The sequence below is a fragment of the Mirounga angustirostris genome, unplaced genomic scaffold (assembly GCF_029215605.1).
Source record: "Mirounga angustirostris isolate CCGP_5_RB_7025 unplaced genomic scaffold, mMirAng1.0.hap1 SCAF_2, whole genome shotgun sequence".
NCBI lineage: Eukaryota > Metazoa > Chordata > Mammalia > Carnivora > Phocidae > Mirounga > Mirounga angustirostris.
Window position 1 is genome coordinate 176,949,498 of NW_026991710.1, and position 16,733 is coordinate 176,966,230.

At 45.6% G+C, this 16,733-nt stretch overlaps 1 long non-coding RNA gene across 1 annotated transcript; it reads left to right on the forward strand.

The window, feature by feature from the left end:
* The first annotated feature begins 884 nt into the window (after positions 1-884).
* LOC123847390 (uncharacterized) lies at positions 885-14,151 on the forward strand. The gene is made up of 5 exons (XR_008506413.2): positions 885-998; positions 3,950-4,032; positions 13,041-13,211; positions 13,305-13,399; positions 13,693-14,151. It is a non-coding gene; the product is annotated as an uncharacterized LOC123847390 (long non-coding RNA).
* The last annotated feature ends 2,582 nt before the right edge of the window (positions 14,152-16,733 follow it).

The window sequence follows — 16,733 nt, forward strand, 5'->3', positions numbered from 1 at the left end:
GCCCACCTTCCCAGGCAGCGCTGCAGACCTGAAATCCTAACCCAGCCGTGAAAACGGCCCCGGAGCTTCTCCACCACACCTCTTCCTTTCTGGTCATCTATCAGGTCAACGCAGCTCCCACTTTGGCATAACCAAACTCTAGTGGTTTTTTACTATAACGCCAGCACCATCTAAGTGCTTATGTTCCTTCTGTCTCCTTTTGCGTGATGGCAGATGTCACCAGCTCCATTTAAATAAAGAAGGAAACAGGAGGACGTCAAAGTCACTGCATCATCTGGTTACGCAAGGACTCAGGAGCCGAGTGAGGCCTACATTTTCAGCTTTCTTTCAACATTTCATCGGAGTCAGTAGACCTATTATGTCCTTCGAACCAATCTAACCTTTTCCATTTCCCCTCAGAGGGCTCTGTTTTCATACCTATACTGAGATTCTGCACATGGACTCATGGAGATGGGGAAGAATCCCCCCAGATCCACCCCTCTCCCTGGGCCCCACTTTGCCTTCCTGGTGCTCCCCCCAGCCTGGCTGAAGGGGAGGGTCCCTCAGCAGCCTCTTTTACCACACAGGTGCCTGTGACCAAGAACATGTCCCACTGTTCCACAAGTGACCCCAACTGTGGAACAGAACCCCCAAGGCACTGCTCCAGTGAGCTCCCCATCCTCTGCACAGGTCTCCCTCGGGGGGAAAGTGTCTGAGAAGGTGGGACTGGCCAAATTCACAGCAAGATTGCCGACTCTCAGGGAGAGGGTTAGAGGGGAGGCAGGAAGCGGCAGTGGTCATGAACTCTGTCCCGAGTGGAGTGCCCTTGCAGAGGGGGCTGAGATCAGGGCTGACTGCTGAGGTCAGCCTGATGGAATGCTTCTAGGTGACACACCCTCCCTTGTCAAGGGTATGAGTCAGAGGGTATGAGAGCCGCCCTGCCTAGCTGGGAGCAAAACGGCACCCAGAAGCAAGGAAAGGAGGAAAGCCGGGCTGCACCTCCCCCAGGACAGCCGCAGGTCAGTCACTTCCCCTGCTCCGGGGTGCAGGGCGCGACTCTACGGACGGTTCACTCACTGAGTCTGCGCCGTCTCTCTTTCCAGCCAGTCACAACTTGCGTTTGCACCTTGGATGAGTTTGGTCTTTGGGGCTTCTTGGGAGCGGGTAGGGGGAAGCCACTTGTCTCCAGCAGCAACTTCTGTGAGGAAGGGAGAGTCTGCTCAGTGGAGGTCAAGGTCAGGGGGTGCCTTGCTCCTGGCACATGGTAAGCAATTGGCAAATATGGTCTCACTGAGCTGAGGAATGGGAGGTCAGCACTTGCTCCCCTTTCCACAGGTCTCTCCCTCTTATCCCTGCAGTCACATTTTCTCAACGGGATGGACTGCAACTCAAAACAATTCACGGACTCAGAAATGGCACTGATGAGCTCAGCACTTTCACAGATGAGCTCCGGCAGCTGGGGGCCGACTACAGTGGCCTAATTGTGGGACACGGCCTATGACTTAAGAAAAAAGGAGTGTTGAAAAGGAAACCACAGGCCCAAAATGGCATCACTGAGGCCAAATCACCAAACCAGGACTTAACATCTAACCGATCTGCAATTTCAACCTCCCCCAGAAATGTAGTCTTAACTGGTGAGTTAGGACATTTCTGATCAGCACCAGTGAGGTGATCTGTCACAGGGGCCCTCTCCACCCCCCAACGGAAGATGAGGTCCTCCTCCTAATAGGACCCTCTGCCCTTCCCTCTAAGGAAAGGAGACCTCACCTGGAATAGTCCTTTATTTTCTTTAGCTAGTAACTTCCTTGCTCCACCTCCTTCCTAGAAAAACCTTCCATTTTATACAACTCCTCAGAGCTCCCCTCTACTTGCTAGATGGGATATTGCCTATTGATAAATCGTTTTTACATAGAGCAAATTAGACCTTCAGTTACTCGGTTGAATTTTTGTTCTTCCACGGTGGTTTCCCCAGAGGTGCCACAGGCCTTACTGAGATGGGACCAACACCCGGGCTTGGTGAGGCTGAGGGGCCCAGAGCCCGGAGCCGGGGCAGGTAGGCTGCTTGGAGCACGGAGCGTGGGGCCCCAGGTTCTGAGGGGCTCTACAAGCCACTGCTGTGAGCAGGGCGGGCCTGAAGGACTTGCCCGAGATGGGAAAAGAAGCCCTGGGGCAGGTGGGGAGGCCAGTTGGCTTTGCTGGCCCTGGACGTTCACAGAGTCCCTCCCCCTCCTGGGAGGGGCCAGTTGCATAGTCAGGAAGGGGTGGAGAGCCTTGAACCGGACCTCAGCCACCGGGAACCATGGGGGTTAGGTGGAGGGGCCCCAGCTGCCCCAGCCAGGTAGATGTAGGTTCTCAGAGTGAGGCCCCACCAAGGGCCTCACTCCCAGGAGGGAGGGCATTGACTTCTTCCTTAAAATGTTCTCCGCCCACTCTTCTCATTTGCTTCCTCCCACATGGAGATATCCTACTGTCCTAGATTGACAGGGAGTTTTGCTTCTGACACTCAGTCCTGCATCCTTTCCACAAGGACAATCTCACCTATTACCCCTCGTCTCTGTTATCATCCTCCCTCTTCCATCATTCAGTCTCTCACATCACCACCAGACTGAGCGGGCACTGCGCACCAAACCCTTTTGCAGGCCTGGGGACACAAAGTCCCAGCCTGCCAGGGGCTCCCACTGGCATTAGGGGAAAAGCCCCGGTGCCATCACAAGGACCCCCGGTCAATTCTGTGACCGTGGCAAGAGGGAAGGATAGCAGAACAAACAGTGTGCCACCAGGGAGACGGGGCGGGGAGGCCTCTCTGCCAAGAGTCAGGACCTGAAAGGTCGAGCCCGGGTTCCCCAAAGACAGGTGGCCCTCATTCCGGGAAGAAAGGAGGAATGCACCGGGCCTGGGCTTCGAGGAGCACGCTGACATGGAGAAGGAGCGCAGCTGAGGGGCCCTGGGTTTGCTGAGGGCACAGGGCTCAAGGTGAGCAGGGACGGGGCTGGTGCCTGGACCTGCTGACCCTCCATCGGTCATGAAAGGCTCATCCTGACCCTGAACTTGGGGAAGCCTGGCACACTTTCCTCTCAGCCCCCTCCTGCCTCCTCCTCTGGGATAAGTAATTAATGGTCCCTCGCTCCTAGATCCAGCCTCACGGGCACCAATCCTGCCGGTCCTTGCTTGACTCTTGAGCACTTCCTGCCTTGCCATTTTGCCTGGGGCAGGAAGGGAAACCGGGGTCGAGATCTGCACGTCGGGAATGAGAAAGCAACCCTATCAGGAATCCTAGCAAACAAGTGAAACAAAAGCAGGAAGGACGTTTTAAAGGAAAATCCTCACACAGGAAGTAGGGAGACAAAAATTTAAAAAGAGAAAGGGAAAAGCAAACAAACTTAGGTCACCTGTGAAAACCACTAAGTTAGCCAATGAAATACAGGATGTGACAAAATGGATCAGAAAAAGCTAGGGAAATAATCATAGCTAACACTTAAATAGCAGTCACAGTCTAGGCCCTTTTCTAAGCGCAGAACGTATTAACTCATTTAAGCCTCACGGAAACCCTATGCATTGAGTACTTTTATTATCCCCACTTTACAGATGGGGAGACTGAGGCACAGAGAAGCAAGGGAAGTAAAGAAGTGAAGAATGGCTGTATGCAGTGGATAGGAATTAGTGGCCTGCGTGTGTTATGACAGAAGTTCACAAAGAATAAGTTTCCTTGAGGGGGTTGGGAGAATTCTTGCCTCATTGCTCTTCCCGCTCTCACCAGAAGGGGTTGCATTATATGGAGAGTGATGCCAGCTCAAGTCCAAGTTTGGGACTCAGACATGGCCTGGGTAAATAGAAGTGTTTTTTACATGAAAGTCAAAATGAGTCCTGGGAAAGAAAAACTTACACATACATAAAACTGGTCCTAAGAGAGAAGAGGGCGGGCAGACCTCCTTCTTCTAAGACTAGAGATTGAGTGAATGGCTGTGTTTAGCTTCTAGATCTATCTCCTGCTGCAGCCCTGTGAACTCATTCAGGCCTGAATCTCATTCCGAACAGATTATCAGTGGAGTAATGGTAAGTAAATATAGAGCTGTTTCACAAAACACTTGGGTGTGTATCTTCTGGACCAGTTCATAGGTGTATAGCACTAAAAGGAAGTTAAGGATTCTTTCCCACTTTTCCAAGGAACATTCTACAACTCAGAAACCCCCCAACCAACCCCTCAGCCCTGAGGTTTCGATCTCTCAGTGCCTTGTGTGTGGGGTTCAGGGTGTCTGGGGGAAAGGGAACAGGCGAGCAATGGCTCCCACAGGAGGGCAGAGACCAGCAGCCAGCAGCCTGGTGGTGCCCAGCAGGAGTGGGGCTTAGCCCCAGGGCACACAGCATGGTGTCCACAAGAGGCAGCAAGCCCCCACCAGAACCCTGGTACCGAAAAAAGGCGCTGTGGTATCTGGAAGCAGCGATCAGGCCTGGTAGTTACTGAAGCATGCAGCAAAGCTATATCCATGCAGAAGAAGTATAAACAAGAGAAATAATCTTATTCACAAACCCCAAAGAATCCTTGGGAAAAATCTGTGGCAAGAGCAATAAATACAAGTGATTACTGTACATGCGACCTTAAAAAAAAAAAAATTCAAGTAGCCTTATGGAGAAGTATTTGAGTTGCTTTCATTTCAACTTAGACTTTAGGCAGAGTCTGTGTTTTAAAAGAAAAACGTGCTCACAAATAATTTTTCTGAGACGAGAAAAGATATTTTAAGTCATAACAATATCAACCCAAAGGAGAGTTAGTGTTTAAAAAATTAGTTTCTTAGAAATTCGTGTTCATTTTTGTTTCCTTAAAGCTTTGCTAATTACTGACGAATCTTTTCTATTTTCTATTGTTTGGATAATGTTAGTGTTTCCGTGGACAAAATCCAAGACTCGAGAGTACAAAAAGAAAGCTCATAGCATTTAGGTCAAGATTTGCGGCTCACCTCTCCCCTCCCTACCTCCCCCTCTCCCCCCGCACACCCCTGGTTTTGATTCATTGTGGTCTTGGAGGCATGACCTTATCTATTAATCTCAGTGACATTCTGGGTTGAAAGGGCAATACTCTGAATGGCAAATAGTAAGATGAAAGTATTGAATCTCTTTAGTCCATCTGGATCCCAGAGCACTTAATTTTCAAGGGTAGATAGTATATGCAACTAACCCTCAGGGTGATCACTCCAGTTATAGCTAATGCAACAAATACTATTCAACTTTAACAAAGTAAGAATTTTATATGCTCTGGCTTATTCTTAATTCTTCCCTAAGGGCCTATTTGGTTTAGCATCAAATATAAGATTAAGAGACTCTAAATTTTAGCTGAACAGCCACTCAAGGGATTTAGATGATCCCTTTACACAACAGAGACTTAGTGTGTGGCTGACATCTCCCATTCTGGGAGCATAGGCTTCTACATACGTTACACCTCAATTTCCTAATGTTGGTTGTTTATTTGAAAGCAAAATGAAGAATACTATTACTCCACCCTCAAAAAATCAACTCTATTAGTTGTGGAAAATTTGGGGCAAAACAAATCTGTCATTTTCTTCTTAAAGATTTTATTTATTTACTTATCAGAGAGAGAGAGAGAGAGAGAGAGAATGAGCAGAAGGCAGAGGGAGAAGCAGACTCCCCGTCGAGCAGGGAGCCCGATGCGGGGCTGGATCCCAGGACGCCAGGATCATGACCTGAGCCGAAGGCAGACGTTTAACCAACTGAGCCACCCCGGCATCCCAAATCTCTGTCAATTTATACTGAATAAAGCAAAAGAAGAGAATGAAGTTTATACTGACTATATAATAACATAAAAATATGTGTGTGTATCTACATCTGTGTGTATTTGCAAAAATCTTAAATCTGCATGGCAGAAATGAAATGGGGAATTAATAGCGCGACAGGAATTCAGACTTTGGTCTTCCAAGGCTGAATCTGGCATTCCTTGCATTACTCTGAGCTGTAACCCAAACGGGGATAGAAATTTGCAGGCCAGAGGAGAAAAAAATATGCAGGGTAGTGGCTCTCAGTCCCACCAGCTGGCTAATAAATAAATATTTTTGCATAAGTAGTGAACCATAATATGGGCTTTTCTTGTGTATTTAGACTTAGGATTGTTGAAATAATTTTAAAGAGATAGCAAGGATAGAGAAACAGGGAAGGCGAAAGATAAAAGATAAAAGGAATGAAAAGAAATCTCCCCCCCTCTTTTCTCTCTCTCTCTCTTTAGAACAGCTTTTCTCCAAAGACATTACAGAACCATATAAAGAGCTACAAAATTCCAAAAAGCCTCACTGTGAAGTTACAAACCGGAGGAGAGCTTTGGAAATGGGGTTGGGAATGGAGGAATGGAACAGGGAAGGTTCAGGAAGGCAGAGGAGCACCAGTTGGCCAGACCTGGCTCAGCTGTAAATGTTTTCAGGCCACTGTGCCCCAGCAGAGCAGAGTCACTCTGCTAGATTATTTGCAGGTGAGAAGAAATATATTTTAATATCTGACTCTATTGTCTTTGCGGCGTAAGTGCAAATATTTGTATGCATAAACACATTTGAATGACGGCAGTTGATGGTGACATTTTCTAGAATTAATTATTTCTATGTTCATAACGCTTGAGAGCCTATCAAACTGCTGAGTAGAAGGAGAGCACCGGGGTTGTATGCAGCTCCTTCATTCACAGAGGAGCCAACGGGTTTGGGTATCACATATGGTCTGCATACGCCCCGCTTATGTAAGGTTATATTTTTAAATGTGACGGTGTGACTAAGCCTTCAAAAGCTATTTAGACTGCCTTGGATGTCTTCGATTCTCCAAAGTCATGCATTTGCTGCAAATGGAAGTCAAGTAGTAACCTTTGCTGCACCTTCATTTCCTCACACAGGTGCCAGTTCTTCCGCTCAGCGGACCTCTTGCCCTGGCAAGAAATGCTAATGATATGGTGACGGCAACCAAATAAAAGATTAGGTGCTGCTAGGGAAAGACTATTACTCATAACTTGGTCTACATCCTGTCAATTATCCTGCCCTGATGAATAGTATGTGACGGGAAACTGGGAAGTGATAAAAGACCTCCCAACCCCATCTCCTTGAAGGGAAGGTGGAGCGTTGAGTGATTGCCTACTAGGCACCATGCCCCACACACACCACAGAGCAGGGGCTGGGCTCATCCATCACCGAGACCACTGCAGACGGCATCTGTGCTGTTAGAAAGTATAGGTATAAAAGGGTTTGACGTTCAGGTCTAAGTAGGTAAGTCAAGAGTATAAAGGGTCCAGGGCGCCTGGGTGGCTCAGTTGGTTGAGCGACTGCCTTCGGCTCAGGTCATGATCCTGGAGTCCCTGGATCGAGTCCCGCATCGGGCTCCCTGCTTGGCGAGGAGCCTGCTTCTCCCTCTAACCCTCCCCCCTCTCATGTACTCTCTCTCTCTCTCTCATTCTCGCTCTCTCAAATAAATAAATAAATCTTAAAAAAAAAAAAGAGTATAAAGGGTCCAAAATGAATGTCTCATCCCAAACCAAAATATTAATTAAAAATGCAGAGAGAAGCTTAATCATGCAAGCAAAAGGGCGGCTTTGCCTAGAAAATGCATCTTTTGTCCATTCTCTTTTTCCAGTTTATAAATCACATGATCTAATCAATGCACCATGATTGAAACAAAATTTGTCACATCTTTGAGTATGTCTGTGGATAGTCAGTAGCTTAATTTTAGAATAGCAGACCCAGAAATGCAGGTATCCTGGTGGCCTTGACATTGAAGTTCTCACCCCATGAAGGGACTCTTTCCATAATACTCTGGAGAATGACCCAGATCCAGGTAGTCCTTGAAAATTGCCGGTATTATGGACAAATCATGACCTAACCAGACATGCCATTCTATTTTCAAACAGTTTTAATTATTAGAAAAGTTCTGATGTGATAGAATGGGGTGAGGTATTGACACTTTCCCCGGTTCTCATGTCCCTCACCAAGTATCCATGTGCTCAAAGTGATATGATTGAGAGCTTGTTTTGACCAAGGGGAGGGGAGAGAAGAGAACAAAGACTACACAGAGTTTCCTACCTAGCCCTTCGGCCTGGTTGGAGCTCCAGTGGAAATAATAAGGATTGAGAGCCAGAAAATGAAGGACCCCCTGCATGAGCTCACTGCTGTGAAAGCCAGTGTACCAACTGCAGCCAGCAGAGAGCCTTTCTCTGCACTTTTCCGTGGAGCCCAGCTCTGCAGCAGCCCCCCAGGATGGACAGCCGGGGGAGAAGTGCGAGAAGGACGGAGGCACCTTGGTATAGACAGAGAGCCTTATGTGTGACTCAATCAGCTATAGCAAGAACGTGGCTCCTTCACGTACCCGGGTAGGCAGCTCACCCGGACCAGGGAGAGGCAGAGTACAAAATGAAGAATGTGGCAAATGTCTCCGGGGGTCTGAAGTATTGTGGTTTCGAGGGAGCAGGAGGGAGGTCTTCGTGCAGGGAGCTAGGATAGTGTGGGCAGGATCAGTTGCCTGTGTCACTGATGCTGAAGCATCTCCAGGCTGCTGAGCTGCAGCTACATCTGGGCCACATTTATGCCGAATCACAATCCCTTCCATTGCAACAGGGGCTGATTAAATGACTCCTCATTGCCCCAGACTGTGAGGATCAAGTGTGTGACCAACTCTCCGAGCAGTTTTTTTTTAAGTCACAAATTGCTCTTGTCAGTAGAAATAATTGATGACTCCTCCTTTTTCATAATAGAAAACATATTTGAATCTTTGGTGCTATGATCGGTGAGAAGCACCGCAAGAGGGTTAAAGCTGTCCCTTAGAGGAAGAGTGGCCATATCACGTGTCAGCCAAACCAGGACACTTTCGAGATTGAAAGATGGTGTTATTAGTTGTGCTGGGACAAGAGACAGTATCAGGGACTTTTAGGATCAGTTGGGCCACGTGGATACCCTACCTAAAGGTGATTGGTAAGACATACATGGGCACTAAAATCTAGTGGCCATACTTGTATTTCTCAAACAGCTCAGAACGTGGCTTGAGTAGCGCTGAGCCACCTTGAAGCCTACTTCTGCTGACACCAACCCTCCCTGGCAATAACAAGGGCGGGGGAGCAGTGCAGACTCTTCCAGAAACCTCAAAGAGTAATACAGGTATTTCTTTTTTTTTTTTTAAAGATTTTATTTATTTATTTGAGAGAGAGAGCACATGAGAGGGGGGAGGGTCAGAGGGAGAAGCAGACTCCCTGCCGAGCAGGGAGCCCGATGTGGGACTCGATCCCGGGACTCCAGGATCATGACCTGAGCTGAAGGCAGTCGCTTAACCGACTGAGCCACCCAGGCGCCCAATACAGGTATTTCTTTTTTTTTTTTTTTAAAGATTTTATTTATTTATTTGAGAGAGAGAGAATGAGAGACAGAGAGCACGAGAGGGAGGAGGGTCAGAGGGAGAAGCAGACTCCCCACTGAGCAGGGAGCCCGACGCGGGACTCGATCCCGGGACTCCAGGATCATGACCTGAGCCGAAGGCAGTCGCTTAACTGACTGAGCCACCCAGGCGCCCAATACAGGTATTTCTTACAGGTTTTCTTGAAGGGGGGTTCAGTGGTTTCATGGAGTGCGTTACGCACACCGCCAAGCATCCAAAAATTCTTCTTCCCCTTTCTGGCTCCCCAGAGTCTCCACTGCAGCAGACCCCCACCATGTCCTTCCTCCCGCCACACAATTGTCTCACAGCTATTCTCCACTGTGTCTTTCTCCTCTCTCCCCTCAAATCTGTCCTCCCCCGTTCTGCCCACTCCTCCCCACCATTGAACCTGTGCAGTGGGGGAAAGCAGAAGACTGTGAACACGCATGCATTAACTTGTTGTGTGTGTTCGTCACACGTTTTAGAGCCTCGTTATGATAAAAATAAACATTTGTGTTAGGGAAAGAGGTGACCCCAGTGTGGGACATGCTGGGGGGCTGGAATTCAGATGGAAGGAAGAGAAACAGAGGAACTGACGCTTGCTGAGCACCAGCCTGGGATGGGGGCTTGATTCACAGAGTGTGAAAATGGGCACTTCCTGCCTTGGTTTGTCTGACACAAGAAGACAGTAGAGGCCATGTGCCAGGTGAGTCATGAGATATAGAATCCCATGGAAATTGTAAACCGTGTCAGACAATTCACCTATGCCAGGGGCCGAAAGAGTTGTATGGTTGGAGACTGAAGGGATTTGTGAAGATTATTTATTTGGAGATTGCTTCCAGTGTGTTGTAAGCTTTGCCCATGCCTCTTACCTCAAGCAGTACAGGAGCTGGGAAGGACCACTTAGAAACCTTGTGTCCCAACATTAGATAGAATGGATTTGGATTTGACTCATGACCAAGGAACGTAAGGTCCAGAAGTGCCGAGCTATCTGTCCTGATGGCAGAGTGAAGGAGATTTCCAGGTTGGTCAATTCAGCTTTTTGAGTAGGCAAATAATTCGGGAGCATTTCCCATTGACCTGATCTGCTGGGCCCATGCTGAAGAGAAGGAATCAAGTCTTGCCTTTGTATCTGTTCAGGGGGCCTCTAGAAAAGCACCAGCCTTCAGGAGAGGAGATGTTGGAGGTGCTCTCCTCTTTCCACAGGCTTGAGAGGAGAGTGAGCAACCCCAAAATAAATTCCATTTGCCCAGGGCGAGGGAACCCTACATGGGAGCTGCCCCAGGTGGGAGAGCCCCTGGGTTGGCAACCTATGACCAGCAGGCTGGCTGCCTGCTTTTGTAAAGACATATTTACTGGGACGAAGCCACACCCTCTCTTTTATGTCTTGTCCGTGGCAGAACTGAGTAGCCATGACAGACTGTATGACCCATGAAGCCTAAGAAATTTACTACCTGGCCTTCTACAGAAAATGTTTGCTGATGGCTGGGAAAGATCCTCAGAAAGCTCTCAGAAATGCTCCCAGTAGGGAAAAGAGTCAGACTTCATCCGTTTTGGTGCTCAGAGAGCAAATAACTGTCTTAAAACTGCCCATTGCCCCTTCTTGCTCTCCCTGCATCAACCTGATGGGGTCAGAAATGTCTGTGACAGGCGGAGAAGTGGCCCGGACCCAGCCCTTCCTTCTCATTGCCAGGGGTCAGGCCTTAATGTGTGGGTGTTTGCACGGGAGGATCGGACAGCATGAGATTTTTACTCTGAGTCAAACTTGAAGTTTTGCTTATTACAGAGGCCTGGGCACCATAAATGACTAAATTTGAGAATGTGCTGATGAAAAGTAAATGTATTTTTCATTCAGAGGTAAGGAAGGAACTTCCACCACTGAGCAAATATACAGGGACAGTGGGAGACCAAAAAATAAACTTAGCTTTAAGCTAACACCCCAAGAATCTGGCCTATTTAATCAATTTGCTGGTTGTACATACATGTCTTCAGAGAGGAAAGCCAGACTCTAGATGGAACTCTCCCACTATTTATATGATACAGGGCGTTGCTCATCCTTTCTAGAATTCAGTTTTCTCATCTGCAAAGTAAGGGTTGGACCAGCCCTTGATGAATCCTTCCCATACTGCTAATCTGTGATCCCAGAGCTTGGGGGACATCCTTCGAGATGGATGATGTCTCTTTGGGACTTTTTTTGCAATGGTTCATGTAGCCTGTAGGTAACTGGCATCTAAATGCTGGGAAAATGGTACACAGTGTGTCCCCACCCTCACCTCTAAGATAGTCCTTGAGTGCTTCCTGACTACCTGAGCCTCTCCCATTACGTGGGAGAAGGGTATAGAAGCCTTCGTGTAAGGCCTTATGTTTATCTGGCCAGGAGTTAGGCCATGTTTGCTATTTGCTATAGCTGTGGTGTCTGAGGCTAAAATTCCCTTAAGTGTCCTTGCTTTTGTTCCCCTTGTTGTCTTTCAGTTTTCCTAAAAACTCTTAAATAGGGTCTGAGGCTTGCAGTCCTTTAGCAGTATTCCCCTGTCACAATACAGGAGCCCTGCTGGTGTGGTGGTGAGGTGTGGGGGCAGGGGAGGCATTTTTAATACTGTGATTAGGTCTCAGTCTGTCAGTGAGGGAGCTTGACTGGGTGAGGCTGGTGGGTAAGGTTTTGATAAAATAGTTTCCCTTTGTGCAGTCTTTGTTAAGGAGAACAAAATGCTCTGGGTATATTTCAAAATACCCTGCCAGACACACAGGGGATTTTTCTTCAATCTTCACAGGAGAACCTGGCAGAGCTCCTGGAGGTCAAATTCATGAAAGTGTGTGGGGCCCAGTCTTAGGGGGTGTTTCTAACTTTCAAAGTAAACTGTGACTCTCTCTACCCACCTGTCTGTCTCTCCAGTGTTAGGGGCAGCTGTTGGCTTAGGACCTCAATTCTCTGATGGATCTAAGAAGAGCTGTTGATCTTTACTTTGCTCAGCTTTTTTTCTTGTAAAGACAGGAGTGATGAGTTGCAAGCTCTTCCCACGTCTGACCAGAAACTAGAAGTCTTCTCACTAATATAGGAAAATTATAGGAAATTATGGAGAGTCTACAGTTTTTGTCCAACAAAATGGCCATTTCATAGGCTCAACCACACTCAAGCAGATGAAGAAAATTCATAGAGTGTAGGGAGATTGACAAATGTGAGATTCAGAGTGTGTTGTTAAGGGTCCCCCTGAAATTGTTTTAAATATCTATTATGATGTTGTGGGTTACAATTCCGTTTGGGAAATTCAGTTATGTAAATCTCTAAAGCAATTTTCTGAGTACTGTTTCATAGGGAATTCTTTCTCCAAGTCCTTCAAGCAATACCTGACACATATTTTATTTTAAAATTATAATCACTTTTAGCACTTTATACTTTACACAGATTTTTACATACATTTTCTCAAAGGTGGGTAGAATCTCCAAGGTGGGTATCTTTGTCTCAAGAACTTCAAAACTTCCTTGTGGCTCTAGGGCCAGGAGAGTACTGCTCTTCTCTGATGGAAACTTGTGGAGGACAAGAATTTGCAAACCTAAATTCATGGACACCAGAAATGTAACCATTTCCTTAACTTAAAGTAATTTCGATTTGGGATTCCCATTCTGAGGGGAGCAGCAGAAAATTCTGTTTTCATGGTTACCAATGTCCCTCTCTCCTCTCTAAGATGCCAAGAGCCCAGAAGGCCTGAATGGTACTCAAAAGGGAGAAGGACCCACCTGTGTTTTGAGCCCATCCTGGCTGCCCTGATCGCACAATTCTTCAAGCCTGTGACCCGCAGACAGGAGCTCACTCTCAGCTCAAGCAGAGCTTCTTGTTGCTTTCCCATGAAGCACAGGTATCTCATTCTACCACATGGATTCCCCCAGAGGGACTGCCAAAGTGAATGTGTGGGTCTCCAATACATCTGTACTTTATGATCTCACTACAGAAAGAGAAGGAAGAAAGGAAGGTAGGAAGGAAGGAAGAAAGAAAACAACAGAAAGAGTTTCTTCCCTCCCCGGAACACAGAATACATCGAATCCAGTGAGTTCCAACTTTTGTAAAAGGCCAGTGGAGATGTTGCCCTCCATTAGCTTCCGCTTTCTGCCCTCCATTAGCTTCCACTTTCTGCCCTGCCAGAAGTCCCTACAGCAAGGGCCAGTGTCCAGGAGCTATGAACACTAGAGGGAAAGGGGAAGAAGAAACACATTTTAATCTTTCAGTGAATTATCCTGCCATGCATCCATCAGTTAAAAAACCAAAACCTTACCTACAATAATTTCTTAATTTGATTCGAGGCAGTTTAACTCCTGAAAATGCTTTCTTTCATTTCCTAGATTTGCATATTAATGACAGAAGGCATGTGATGGAATAACACAACACAAATGAGTCTGCGGGGTGACACCAAGTAACACTCAGAGAAAGATCAGTTTCCTCTGAGCAAAATCATCCAAGGACAAGCACATTCCAACAATGTGGATTCAAGAAAGTGGGAAGAATGTAGTATATATTGCCTTGACATTAACACAGAGCTGCACACGTAGAGTTTTAATAAGTAGGTGACACAATTAGTTTGATAAAAAGAAGACTGTGAGGTAGCTTCTGACGGAAAGATAGAATGCCGAGAACAAAGAAGAAGGAAATGGTGTAAGGAATGAAGAGGAAGGAAGGAAGCCTGACATGTAACTCAAACAATTACTGTATTAAAGAAATTATTGATATTATGCTTTGTCATTGCGTGTTTGTTTATATAAGTTGAAAAATGTTTCCTTAGTCAAGAGAGTTGCATGCCTAGATGGAGGATACTTCTCCTTACTTAAAGCATACTTCAAATACCTGGAGTGTCATTTCAAAGTTATGTAATACCTATCACAATCCGTTTTTAATGGTCAATATCCCAGTGTCCTCTAAGACATAGGGATGTCTATGTTTTTAGGTTACTGACATGTACCTACCTTTTCTTTTTGTGCCTTCATTTCTGTATTTGGCAGGCATTTGTTAATATAATTATTAAATTATTCAGTAGCCCAGAAATTCACTGAAGCATGTGATTCTCATTTTATATTTTCACTGGAGAACAGCCTCTGAATTCTTGCCACTGGATATGACAAAAATCCAGGCAAAGCAAAAGTCTATCTTAGAATGCTTTCAAGGTATCAGGAGATGGTAGAAGAGGGGTATGAGGATGAGGCAATTCACTTAAACACTGAAATCATTTAAGCAGGAGAGTAAGGTCCTGTGAAGTGTTAGATTTTCTTGAGCAAGCCAATAAGTGCACACACACACACACATGCTCACAGAAGACCAGTTCCATTTCTAGAAATAAGGCAGACAAGATATTCAGATAAATCTCTTTAAGTATAACTCATCTAAAAATCCTAGAGGTATATTTATATAAACATATGGGTATAGGTAGATAGATGATAGATGATAGATAGATAGATAGATAGATAGATAGATAGATAGATAGATATAGATGGATAGATATCACGTGACTTAGCTGGTGGAAGTAAGGAAATTCTCTAGTGTCCAGAAATGACAAGAAATCTTGAATCCACGGGTCATGCACTGACTTGGAGTTTTCTCTGGAGGTATCTTGGTGGCCTGGTGACAGAGAGCCTGAAATTTAACAGTCCACACGTGGGGATTAGGTGACAAAGCCTAGAGCCTGAATATTGCAAGAGATCACGTATGAGACCCCCTTCATAAAACTGTACCTCCATGAATGGCATGCTCAATTTGAACCGAGAACTTGCTTTGGAGAGTAAGATAGTGAGCAGACCTACCTAAATATTGGTCTTCATGCAATATGACTAGAGGAAGGTAGGAAAAAACTCTTTGTGAAAATTTCTAACCTCAAGACCATACTAATAAGTACTTAAAGCCGGAATTTCTACCCTCTGTGTGGTCTGAAAACCCGTTAGTTTACATTTAACATGGTCCTGAGCTGGTAGGACCCTTAAGGAAAAAGTATTCCCAGACCACTGGAAGAACATTCACCCTCTAAAACCAGACCTCCCTCCCACAGATGAGGAAGGAGGATGCAGGCTGTTACAAGGAAGATTCAGCAGAAACAGGAAGCTGTAGAGTCAGATATGCAAAAATGATTGGAATTGTTGAAAAATATAAAATAAATATGTTTAGTATGCTTAAAGGAGAAAAAGGCAAATTGAAAGAATGACAGTGTAATAAGAGATTATGAAAATGGACCAGATTGATGTGAAAAAGAACCAAATGAATACATTAAGATGAAAACCTGGAAACTGGAAACTTAATGGCTGGATACATAGTCGATTATGGGGAAATAGAGCTGGTGACATTTCCCAGATGACAGCAGAGACAAACATGGAAATGGAAAACCTGAGCGACTAGGGGATGTGGACAGTGGAGCAAAATCGGCCAATGTTAAAATACATCTAATGCTTCCAGAGAGAGGAGGAAAGAAGAATTTGGAAAGATAGTAATTGGGAATTTCTAGGACTGATGGGAAAGCCATGTCTTAGGATCTGGAAACCCAACCAATCCCAAGCAGAGTATATAAAAAGAAATTCAACACTAAGATATATAATAAAATTGCAGAACACTACAGGTAAAGAAAGACTATCTTAAAAGTAGCCAGAGGGAAAGGATAGGTTGCCCATTAATTGGCTAACTACATAAATTATCATACAAACCAGGATACTTTTGAAAAGGAAGGGGGATGCTAACCAAACAGGAGACCAGGGCAACAGGCATATCTGGGTCTACAACAGGTGGAGGAAAGTACCGGATCACCAAATCTATTAAAGAATAATAATTTAATTGACAGCAAGGACAAGGAGAGTCAGGAAGACATTGGATAACATCTTCAAAGTGCTGAAAAAAGTATTCAATTAGAATTACATATCAGTAAAATCTCTTTTAATAATAAGGGTCGGGGGGCGCCTGGGTGACTCAGTTGGTTAAGCATCTACCTTTGGCTCAGGTCATGATCCCAGGGTCCTGGGATTGAGCCCCTCGTTGGGCTCTCTGCTCAGTGGGGAGTCTCCTTGTCCCTCTCCTTCTGCCCCTCCACCCTCCTCGTACGCTCTCTCTCTCTTAAATAAATAAAATCTTTAAAAAATAATAAAAGTCAAAAAAAGACATGTTTAGATAAGCAAAAACAGAAAAGTCACAATCAACAGACCCTCTCGAAAATAAATTCCTTGTAAGAGAAGGAAAATGAGCCCAGAAAGAGTCTGAGACACAAAAAAGCCAACAAAGAACATTGAAATTAATATTGACTGATGAGGTAATAATAATAATGCCTACTAAAAAACAGAAACAAAGTGTTACTTAGAAAATACTAGAAAGACGATATTAAGGTATGGAACAAAAACGTAATCCAAAGGAGGTTAAG